Source organism: Musca autumnalis, unplaced genomic scaffold (genome assembly GCF_047663935.1).
Source record: "Musca autumnalis isolate F117 unplaced genomic scaffold, ASM4766393v1 scaffold_4, whole genome shotgun sequence".
NCBI lineage: Eukaryota > Metazoa > Arthropoda > Insecta > Diptera > Muscidae > Musca > Musca autumnalis.
The window spans coordinates 201,205,124-201,217,955 of record NW_027411977.1 but is presented as its reverse complement, the minus strand read 5'-3'; the positions used below and the strand labels follow the sequence as shown (position 1 = coordinate 201,217,955).

At 36.9% G+C, this 12,832-nt stretch overlaps 1 protein-coding gene across 3 annotated transcripts in view; it reads right to left on the bottom strand.

Annotated features, from left to right (window-relative positions):
* The window catches only part of Sytbeta (Synaptotagmin beta), a 494,139-nt gene extending 482,720 nt beyond the window's left edge, over positions 1–11,419 (bottom strand). The window contains exons 1-3 of one of the 3 annotated variants that reach the window (XM_073981205.1): positions 11,379–11,419; positions 7,342–7,469; positions 7,193–7,260 (exon numbers count right to left, since the gene is read on the bottom strand). The gene's annotated coding sequence lies outside the window, so the exon portion shown is untranslated. Of the gene's footprint in view, positions 1–7,192; positions 7,261–7,341; positions 10,225–11,378 lie in introns of those variants that run through there. The other 2 variants (XM_073981207.1, XM_073981206.1) reach the window with 2 other exon arrangements.
* Positions 11,420–12,832: the final 1,413 nt, after the last annotated feature.

The following is a 12,832-nucleotide window of genomic DNA, read 5'->3' as shown; positions in this document are numbered from 1 at the left end:
TATGGACTGACATTCCAAAACAAATTTTACAATCTTAAAATAGTGCACGAGTACAATTTGCTGCTAAAAAATCAAAAAGATCTGACAATAAACTTATTCTGGAAATATGTTGAAATTTTTTATGTGAGGTACCGAAGGAGTGGACCAATATAGATAGCCCTTATTCAAACCTACTCTACGTCTGGATGAAATATTATGAGGTGCAAACTTTGAACCAAATCGTTACACCCTTCATGCCTACAATGTTAGCGACATTTGTTTTGTACTTGATCTTAGTTTGCACAAAATTGTTTTTTTTTTCAAATCAACGATCGCCCATCCACATTCAAGTTTAAACGTTCCCGGACAGAGGACATAAAGCTCGCTAAGAGCAAGAAGCTAATGCTTAATACCAAGACATCCCCTTGAACGAAGACTTTAAGCACAATCTGCCGTGGTTAACGAAAAGGAGGGAAGGCTGTTCCCTATTACCACTGCGCAATGGGGTAAAGTAGAAACTAATTTGTCTGTTCTTTTAGAAACGAATTCTCCTGTGCCCCACTTCGACTCTAGCGAGGTCCATTCCTAGAAAAGTGTAGCTAATGCAATAACAATGTTTGAAACGACATCAGCCAATGAGACCTCGTGTCAGAGTTTGGTTGTCCAGTATACAGTGCGCGACTGCCCCAAACTGCTAAAATGTCTGGCGAAAATGAATAAGGATGTTCCAGTAGACAAGCGGCCCGTAATCTTCACTGAGCCACCCAACAATAACCGCATGAGTCCATTTCTCTCGCTAAAAGAGGCTGGAGAAGGTCATAGGGGACTTGTTGGCAATGAAAAATCAGACGAACTAGCAGGATCCTCCTCTAACGAACTGCCAGTAGCGTCAGTCGCAAAACCAATGGCAGTAGTTAAAGGGGATAACGTCGAATACTATCTGTCACAAGCATAGATCTGATGGGTGAAAACTCGGACATGCATTTCACAAAGTTCAGCTTGAGACGCATTAGATGAAATTCCTTTGGAATGTTTTCAAATTCAATGGACACATGCTTTTATACCCTCCACCATAGTATGGTTATATGGCTTTTTTCCGTTCGTAATGCATTGAATAATCGTAAGGTATACTTGATCAGGATGAAATTCTGAGCCGATATAGTCATGTCCGCCGGTTGAAATCACTCTTAAAATAATAATAAAGCTGGAACGCTATACTTTTGCACCGGAGTAGCTTTTTCCTATATTGGCCAACGTTTTGCTATATCCTGCATATAACGGTACCTCCCGATTTTCGGTATCTTGAGGATTTCAGCTAAATTTATTCACCAATCTAGGTGTAATTTGACATTTGAGGTTCCCAGGGGTCTCAACAAACTTCTCCCCCAAAAATTGTCAACATAGGTCCATGTTTTGATATAGCCCTCATATAGCGGTACCTTCCGATTTTTGATATTTTGAGGATTTTAGCTACCGTTTATGACAGAACCTGCAATTTGATGTTTGAGGCTTCCAGTTGTCACGTAGGAGATGAAAGATACCAAGAACGGTCCTGACCGGCTTTAACATGGCAAAACTCAGGATCTATCTTGGTTCCTCTTTCATCTCAAGTCGACACTGACCTCCCCGTGGTGGATCTATCTTGGTCCCTCTTTCATCTCACCCGTTAAGAAAGTTAACAACTTGGTTTTGGGCGTCGGTTTAATAACCCTCCCCTGACATTAAAACTATTCAAGAAGATTTTTATGCCAAAATTGGAAAGGAGAATATCTTTGGCCCAACAGTCGGGAAATTCAGCCTCCATAGTAAAACATCTGACAACGGAATGAGGCTGACAGACTTTACTGCGGCAAAAAACATGGTAGTTAGCAGCACCAGATTTAAGCATCTCGACATTGATAAGGGCACCTGGCTATCTCCAGATCGAAGAACCATAATTCAAATTGATCACGTTGTGATAGGTGGAAGACATTCACCGAGCTTGTTGGATATACGTTCGTTTCAAGGAGCAACCATTGACTCCGACCACTACCTTGTTGCAGCAAAGGTGCGTACCCGTCTATACGTTGCAAATAAAGCACGAACAGACACAACACGAAAGTTCGACATCGGTAAGCTGCAAACACAGCAGATAGTCACAGCATATTCCACTCAACTGGCCCAATTGCTTAATGATAGCATTCCTAGTCCCGATAACAAAGTATTGCCCACTCCATGCAAACATCCGCAAAATCCATACTTGGATACCAGAGACCTCCACCAAGGAACCCATAGTATGACCAAGATTGTCGTGCTGCTACCGAAGAGAAAAATGCGGCACATAGGGCTACTCTACTATCAGTAGCAACGCGTAGCGCACGAGACAGGTATTGGGAGAAAAGGAGAGAGGAGAAGCGGGAGAGTGATAAAATCGAAACGAACAGGAGTCAGAATAAAGTCCGAAAATTCTACCAAAGAGTGAAGCATCAAACTGATGGCTTTGGTGCAGGCACAACATCCTTAGATACCAGCAAGGTAATTTGGTAACTGATACAGATAGTGTGCTGGTATCGAATACTAATGAAGAGGACAAAGATACCACAGATCCAATCCCAGAAGATGGTATTGAATGTATATCGCCCGGCAAATATGAGTTAAAAACAGCAATAAACCGGCTGAAGTAATAAAGCAGCCAGCCGAGCTGTTCAAAACCGGACGCGACACGCTGATAAGGTGTATTCATCAGCTAGTTAGCACCATCTGGCAGGAAGAACGAGTACCCGACGATTGGAACCTGAGTATCCTGTGCCCCGTCCACAAGAAGGGAGATAAGACTGTATGCTCTAACTATAGGGGCATAAGTCTACTCCCTATTGCCTACAAGATCGTGTCAGGGATATTGCGCGAACGACCAAAGCCTGTGTTCTCAACGAGATAATTGGACCATACCAATGCGGCTTTAGACCCGGCAAGTCCATCATTGACCAGATATTTACCCTGCGGCAAATCCTGGATAAGACCCAAGAGATGCAGATCGACACCTACCACCTTTTTGTCGATTATAAAGCAGCCTTCGACAGCCCGCTGCGTTCAAAGGTATTCCAAGCCATGTCTGAATTTGGTATCCCCGCAAAGCTCATCCGGCTTTGTAAAATGACTTTAACTGACACGAAGTTCTCAGTTAAAATAGGAAAGAACCTCTCCGAAGAGTTTGGTACCAAAAGAGGTTTCAGACAAGGAGACAGCCTTTCGTGTGATCTCTTCAACATCCTGCTGGAAAAGGTTATACGAGAGGCAAACGTCAAAAGAAGTGGCACAATCTACACCAATAGTCACATGTTACTTGCTTATGCTGATGATATAGACATCATGGGCCGATCAGTAAAAGAAGTAACTGATACCTTTATAAAGGTCGAAGGAGAATCTGCTGAAGTGGGTCTGGCGGTAAACGGTGAGAATACCAAGTTGATGGTGTCGATGAGGTAGTAAAAGACTTCGTCTACCTCGGCACCTCCGTAAACACAACAAACGACATCAGTTGTGAAATAAAAAGAAGAATTGTATTGGCCAACAAATGCTACTTTGGCTTAAGTAAGCAGTTTAAAAACAAAGCCACAACTCGTCAAACAAAAATAACGCTTTACAAAACACTGATACTACCCGTGCTGATGTATGGCTCCGAAGCCTGGGTACTTGCGCAAGCAGACATGGCAGTGCTTGGTGTGTTTGAGAGAAAAATTCTTCGAAAGATCTACGGACCAATCTGCGTTGACAGTGAAAATCGACGTCGTATGAACCACTTTCATACGGGCAAAATGTGCCTCATCGAAATAACGGTTTTAAACCCCAAGTATGTTTGGACGAAATCGGTTTCATACAATTTGGAGTCGATTTAGCAATGTCCGTCCGTCTGTCTGGTTGGTGCGCACGATAACTCTCAAACAGATGAGCCGATTTGGTCCAAAATTTGGGTTTCGTGATATTTTTCCTCCAAACTTAGTTTAAGTTCGAAGATGGGCCATATCGGTACACTCCCTCAGGTACCTCCCCCACAAAAGTTCAAAAATGTTCGGAAAATTTGTGGGCACGATAACTGTTGAAGGAAGCAACCGATTTGGACCATACTTTGCACATCGTTAAATTTCTACCAGGCATAGATGAGGTTCCAATATGGACTCTAATGGTCCACTCCTTCGGGTACCTCCGACACAAAATTTCAGATAAGTTCAGTTTAAGACCGGCTATAGGATCGTTTTGTCTTTTGTTGTAGCAACTTGTATTTGCTGCCCCCATTACGAAGGTATAAGATTTAACAGGGGCATGCTCATACTTCCTGTAAAAATCCCCTATGGCACAATGTGTAGTGGTTGAAGCGCACGATAAGTCTCAAACGGATCTGTCGGTTCGGTCTAAAATTTGGTCATTGTAATATTTTGTCTGAACTTATTTTAAGTCCGAAGGTGAGTCACATCGGTGCATTCCTTTAGGTACAACTCCCACAAAAGTTCGAAAATATTCGGAAAATTTGTGCCCACAATAACTCCTGAAGGCAGTCACGGATTTGGTCCATACTTTGCATATCGTGATATTTCTACGAGACATCGATCAGACTTGAAAATCGACTATATACGTCAACTCCTTCAGATACCTCCCACACAAAATTTTGGAAAAATGCAGTTTAAGTCCTGCTTTCGAATGGATTTTTTCTTTGTTGTAGCACCTTGTATTCGGTGCCCCCATGACCAATTTTTTTTCAGGGGAAAATACATACTTACTGATAAAATAGTCCGAAAGCTGTAAAAATCCTATTTTGTAGTTTTACTTCAGAAATCTATCTTCTCCTTAGATTACCTCCTCCATAAAGTTCAACATTTTTTTAAGAGCAGTTTAGGATCTGTTCGTAGAATCTTTGGAAAATTATACCGATGCTATCCTTTGTGGTCCTGTTTAAGCGATTTTATGTTTTTCGTGGGCAAGTCCATGCTTCCTGACATCGTGGTCCAAAACCTCTATGTTATACGGTAACCACCTGAAATGACTGGTAGGCACAAAATCTATCAAAAAGAATGAATCCCAAAATATGATCCGCTTCCAAAATGGACTATGTCGGTCCATTCCTTCAAGTAAATCATCCGCAACACATTTGAGTAGCCCCATATAACGGTACTGACCGATTTTCGTCATTTTGAGGATTTTAGCTACAATTTTTGACATTTGAGGTTATCAGTGGTTCCGAAACCTCTCCACCAAAAATCGTCGACATAGTTCCATCTTTTGCTACAGTGGTACCTCGCAATTTTCGGTATTTTGAGGATTTTAGCTACAACAGATGGAAGAAATTTTTAGCTACATTTTTTACCTAATTTAGGCATTTTTGCACCTAAAAGGAAACTAATTATTCCGTTTTAGTTCAGAATATTTTATTGTGGAGGGTATAAAAAGTTCGGCTCTGGCGAACTTAATGTTTTAAGCTAGTCTCACCTTAATTTTATTTCTCTCAACAATTTCATAATTTGAATTCTCAAAGATGTTTTCCACAGATTCTTCCGTCGGTGGAGTTTTCTGAATATTTTGTGCCAGAATTGATGCTTTTAAACAGACAGTGACTATTTTAGTTCCTTCCTTGTAAGTCCACTAATAGGCTGTCTGAAGGGAAGACCAAATTCCTCAACAAAATCTCATTTATTATATCCTTTATAAATACTCACATACATACATACATATGTACGTGTTTCATTTATGGAAATTATCAAATATTTTGAATACCCAGATAGCATTTAGAAGACTGTTTTTTCAAAAATCACATTGAGGAGTCTTTTTAGAGTCCTTTTGGTGATCAACAATTGATTAAGTCGCTTGTGTGATCAGAAAGGGACTCGAAAGTGACTCCCTGTAATGATTAAAAAGAGTTCAATTTAAAATACAACAACAAATGTGTAGCAATCACAAATAAATCATTGAGGTGTTTAAAATGTGACAATTTTTTGTTATTTATTGTCACATTTTGATCATCTGGAAGATTGAAAAATGCTTAATCAAAAAAGGGTCATACAGGTGTTTGAAAAGTGATTATAATTATGTATACTCTGATCATATTTTGAACAGTTAGGTGATTAAAAACTGATTGTTTTGTTTTATTTTTATTTGGTTGTAAATATTTATAAATAAAAAAATAAAATTCTCATATACACTTTCTACAAAATTTTGATATAAATGTAACGTATAATATTAAAGGTACAGACAAACACAACACAACAGGTTTTGCCAAGTGAAATGAAGAAGCAGTATACTAACCACCAAGCAACATAAAGGATAATTAAAAGACATAACAAAGCAGAAAAGACTATAAAACAAAGGAAAGAAACAAAGAAGAATAAAAAGAAAATTTTTTTAATTTATTTCGTCTAACAAAAAGACTCATAAATGATTATAAACATGACTCTAAAAAGACTCGAAAAAGGGTCCGAAATTAATCAACAAAACACCAATAAATGATTGAAATACGACTCGAAAAAGACTCATTTGTGATTTGTTTAGAAGAGTCGCCTGAGGTTATGTTTTCCTACCGACAAAGGAGTCATTTATGATCAGAAAATGAGCTCATATTCTAGCTTTTTAATCGTGCAGTCGGATCAAAAAAGACTCGAATTTGATTAAAATTTTCAAAAAATGCTGACTGGGTAAATATTTCCCCCAATATGGTCACCAGCCTAGATAATTCGAACTGATTTCGATGTTATCTTATCGTTGGAAAAAATCTATATCAAAAAACCATAGCGTGGGCGGTTAGTGGAGACAATAATTCGTAGATAAAACCACAGACCCCTTTTTTCTGTTGGCAATATTAATGGCAAAACAAACACCAAACCAAACAAATGGAAACAAAAATAAAATAATAAATAATAATAACAGCAACAACAGCAAGTAATGGAAATGGTCTAGGAATGATAACAACAAGTAAACGGCCCACTTGTTTGTGGGGAAAGTACACACACACCAATACTGACTGCTGCCTGCCATCAACAGAAAAAGCAACAGCACAGCGGACACCCAATACGCCTAACAAACCTAACACCAGCCCACCAACACTATGGCAAATGCATCCCTAGAAAAACAAACACACACACGCGCTCGCACTATGTAAACGTTAATTAAAAACATATTGAAAGAAAAATTTTCGATTTTTTCGAAAATTTTGGAAATAATCTTTTGGTTTGGTGAAAAATAGACTTACCGAAAAAAGTGCTGCAGGAATTGATATGGCTTCCAAATTTTATAAATCCACTAGCAAAGTGCCCGCTACTTCGTATGCGTTAAATATATAAAACAAATAAACAATATATAATATAGAATGGTGGAAACATTTTGTGTACTAATACATACCACTTTAGGTCGATTTTCGTCACGCCTACACATCAAGAGCAATCCAAATTTTTTGAGATATTTTAATTGAGGTTCTCAGCGCAAATACGGCCCAACCCAACAACCGCCATCCTAATTTCTAGCTCTATCTGTTCCCCCAAAACCAATTATAGAACTATTTAGTACTTTACATGTAAATATATACATACGAACCTCCTCCTATTATATCAAAATTCCCATTACACAATAACAAATTGTACCAAATCCTGTGCCATTTACAACTTTTTACGTATATTTATGGCACATATTTCTTAAATCGGACGTTATAAGCAAATGATAACAGTAATCTTAATTCCAAATCCCACGAATCCAGATCTATCCGTTCATCCAATACAAAATTATACCATACATGGAACCATTTCGTACCCCTATGTGTACCTAATTCCACATTTTAGGATTCGAGCGCTATAATTTCACACAAATCCTAATTGTACAAAATGTAGTACTTTTTGTAAGCATAAGTACGCATTTCGAAAACTAAGTACGCATTTCCAAAATTCAGGATTCCAGCTCTAACCGTTCGCTCAAATCCAAGTTGGACCATATCTCAATCCTACACTCCAACAGTAATATTAATTCCAAATTTCTTGATTCCAGCTCTACCCGTTCGCTCAAATCCAAGTTGTACCAAATTTAGTACCGTTTAGTACTTTTCGTACATATAAGTACGAATTTCCAAAACTTCATCAATCCTACACCCCAACAGTAATCTTAATTCCAAACTTCAAGATTCCAGCCTTAGCCGTTCGCTCAAATCCAAATTGTACCAAATTTAGTACTTTTCGTACTCATAAGTACGAATTTCCAAAACTACTTCTATATCTCAATCCTACACTCCAACAATAATTTTAATTCAAAATTTCTTGATTCCAACCCTATCCGTTCGCTCAAATCCAAATTGTACCAAATTTAGTACTATTTAGTACTTTTCCTACCCATAACTAAAAATTTCCAAAATTTTTTCAATCCTACAATTCAACAGGTATTTTAATTCCAAACTTGGGGATGGCGGCTACATCAGATCACCGAATTCCAAATTGTACCAAATTTAGTACCATTTAGTACTTTTCGTACCCATAAGTACAAATTGTCAAAACTACCTCAGTGCTATGTTCAAACAATAAGCTTAATTCCGAATTTCAGGATTCCAGATATATCCGATAACTCAAATCCAAATTTGGTACCATTTAGTACTATTCGTATCCATAGTACAAATTTCTAAACCTACCTCTATCAACACTCCAACATCAAACTTTTAATTCCGAATTTCACGATTCCAAATGTATCCTATCACTGAAATCCAAATTGTACCAAATTTAGTACTATTTAGTACTTTTCCTACCCATAACTACAAATTTCCAAAACTTTATCAATCCTACACTCAAACAGTACTCCTTATTCCAAATCTCGGGTTTCCAGCTATATCCGTTCACCCAAATGCAAACTGTACCAAATTTGGTACCATTTAGTACTTTCGTGCCCATGAGTACGAATTTCTACAACTACCTACACGCCAACAGTAATCTTAATTCCAAATTTCAGGATTACAGCTGCATCCGATCACCGTAATCCAAATTGTACCAAATTTGATACAATTTAGTAATTTTCGTATCCAAAGTACGTACTTCCAAACCTTCCTCTTTCAACACTCCATCAGTAATCGTAATTCCGAATTTCAGGATTCCAAATGTATCCGATCACATAAATTAAAAGTTGGTACCATTTAGTACTTTTCGTACCCATAAAACTAAAAATTTCAAAAACTTCATCAATCCTACACACCAACAGTTATCCTTATTCCGAATCTCTGGATTCCAGTTCACCGTTCAACCAAATCCAAATTGTACCAAATCCAATGGTACCATTTAGTACTTTTCGTACACATAAGTACAAATTTTCAAAACTACCTCAGTGCTATGTTCAAACAATAAACTTAATTCCGAATTTCAGAATTCCAGATACATCTGATAACTCAAATTCAAATTTAGTACCATTTAGTACTATTGGTATCCAAAGTACGAATTTCCAAACCTACCTCTATCAACACTCCAACAGCAATTTTAATTCCGAATTTCACGATTCCAAAAGTATCCCATCATTGAAATCAAAATTGTACCAAATTTAGTACTATTTAGTACTTTTGCTACCCATAACTAAAAATTTCCAAAACGTTATCTATCCAACACTCCAATAGTACTCCTTATTCTAAATCTCGGAATTTCAGCTATATCCGTTCACCCAAATCCAAATTTTACCAAATTTGGTACTATTTAGTACTATTCGTGCCCAAGAGTACGAATATCCACAACTACCTCAATCCTACACGCCAACAGTAATCTTAATTCCAAATTTCAGAATTACAGCTGCATCAGATCACCGTAATCCAAATTGTACCAAATTTAGTACCATTTAGTACCTTTTGTTCCCATAGGGCCGAATTTCCAAACCTACTTCTATCCAACACTCCAAAAGTAATCTTACTTTCGAATTTCAGGATTTCAAATGTATCTGATCACCCAAATCCAAATTTTACCAAATTTGGTACCATTTAGTATTTTTCGTTGCCATAAGTACGAATTTTCAAAAGTATCCCAATCCCACACTTCAATAGTAATCATAATTTCAAATTTCACTATTCTTGCTCTATCCGATCACTCAAATCCAAATGGTACAATATTTGGTACCATTTAGTACTTTTCGTACCCGTAACCAAAAATTTCCAAAACTACCTCAATCATACACTCCAACAGTAATCTTAATTCCAAATTTCACTATTCCAGCTCTATCCGATCACTTAAATTCATATTGTACCAAATTTGGTACCATTTAGTACTTTTCGTACCCAAAAGTACGAATTTCCAAAATACTTCTATCCTACACCCCGACAGTAATCCTAATTCTAAACTTCAGGATTCCAGCTCCATCCGTCCCCCCAAACCCAAATTGTACCTTATTTGGTACTATTTAGTACCTTTCGTACCCATATGTACGAACTTCGAAAACTACCTCCATATCTCTAACCTACACTCCAACAGTAATAGTAATTCACAAATTTCAGAATTCCAACTTTATCGGTTAGCCCAAATTCTTATTGTACCAAATGTAGTACCATTTAGTACTATTCGTACTCATGAGTACACATTTTCAAAACCACCTCCTTATATCAACTCATCTTCCTAACCTTGATTTTCATTTCAAATTTCAAGATTTTAGCTCTATCCGTTCACGTAATACCAAATAGTACTAAATTTAGTAACTTTTAGTACTTTTCGTACACTTATAGTTCGAATTTCCAAAAACCATTTGGTACACCTTTCTAACTCTCCATCAGTGAACCTCATTCCAAATTTCAGAATTCTAGCTCTTCGCGTTTGCCTAATACAAAGGGTACCATATTTAGTACCTTTTAGTACTTTTAGTACAGTTCTAGTTCGAATTTCCAAAAATCCAGCCTTATCTGACACCTTCAGTCCAAGAGTGACCCTCACCCAAAATTTCAAGATTCTAGCTTTAGCCGTTTAGTCTGGGCGTTGATTATCAGTCAGTCAGTCAGTCAGTGAGTCAGTGAGTCAGTGAGTCATCATTACTGAACTCTTTTATAAGTATAGATAAAAGTTATTCAGAATAGTTGCATTTCATTGTAAAAATTTCATTTAATAATTTTTTATTAATTATTTAATTAATTTTTTTATTTTTAGTTTTAAAAACTTTATAAAAATGTTCGTCTATTTTTTTAATTTCTTTCTATATTTTCAAATATTCACATTTTCAGGGTTTCAAAATTTATTTAAAAAATTTCCACAATTTAAAAAATATCACTTCTAATTTTAGGAACAATCGTCTTCAAAAAATAAAACCGCCAAGAAAATAACCGCCTTTTTCGAAATTAAAAATCTCTGAATTTCTTCAAAGAAACCGCCACATTTTTGTTGTCCAAAAATTTTCAAAAAATATTTTTTTTGTGTTTTTGCCGTTTATGCGAATCTACCGAAATCTACCGTTAGAAACATGTATTCCGTATCACGTCAGGATATGAAATGTTTATTTATATTTTGATACGCCATGTCGTTTGCCCTACCATTCGACCAACCAACCATATGTTGTTGCAATTCAAGCGAAAGGAATCAAACGTCCAACACCAACACACGTACACACACCATAGTCCCGAATGGTGGAAAAGCCAAAGAAAAGTTTTGTTTGTGTTTACAAAATTTGCCGCCTGTGGTGAAAATTTTCAACAAAAAGCTTTCTGAATTTTCACCAAAAGCTTTGCCTTGTGTTTTCTCTTAGAGTTTCTCTTAACATAGGAATGTGACCCACACAACTGCCCTATAGGAAATTAAATCGTCAGTGGCAATTTCAACATTTCAATCCGTTCCATTACTTTATATATCCTCAGACTTAAGGACAAACGATACGATGCGATGAAACATGTGCATCATCGAAACAATGGTTTTGGACGCCACGTATGTTTGGACGAAATACGTTTTAGAAAATTTAGAGTAGATTTAGCCCTGTCCGTGCCTCTGTCTGTCTGACTGGTGCACACAACAAATCTCGAACGGATCAACCAAATTGGTTAAACCCTGCACTTCATATTTTGTCAACATTTAGATCAAGTGGGAATATCGGTCAACTGAGTAGCGTATCTTCTACAAATTTTTTCACTAAAATGGTGCCCACGATTTGGCCCAAACCTGGCCAGTCGTAATATTTCTTTCAGATATGGACCAGGTTCAAATAGTTCAATCCTGCGGGTAGCTATCACAAAGAATTCAACTTTTTTCGCAAAAGTGCAGTTCAAGAACGTGTCTATTCTAGTATAGACAAAGAATATTCTCGCAAATTTAGCCAAAACTTTGCACGTCGTAGAATTCTTTCCAAACATACACTCGCGATCATGTGAATAGGTCTGAATTTTTGTATATGTTAAGGTATATTTTGATGTGTATTACAAATCCATACTATTTAGCAAGGCATATTTATAGAAGGTATATGGTAATATTCAAAAAAGTTTTTCAATCGTTGAAGTTGAGGTTCACCATTTAATAAGTCACGAACTGTTAATATATTTTATAAAATATGAATATATTTATATTAATTGAAGGGTTTTAGCCACGATCTCATAATATGGACCAAAACAAATAATTTTCGTGGCTGCTTCTTTGGTGGTAATATAAAAAAATGGCAAAAATGTGTTGAAGTAAACATGTTTTTTGTGTTCTTTTTTGATTTCTGGCCAAACCACGCCAAATTCGAACTTGTGCTCAAAGAATAAACTAAACAATACCCCTTGGGCAACATGGTTCTAGTGTATGACTTTCGGATATATACACTGCATCCCCCTAAAATCGATGCTGACATTTTGAAGTTTTGATTTCAGTGTTTTTCGAATTTTTCTTATAATTAGATGGTGCAACTAGATAATAACCCAAACTAGTTTATAGGATTG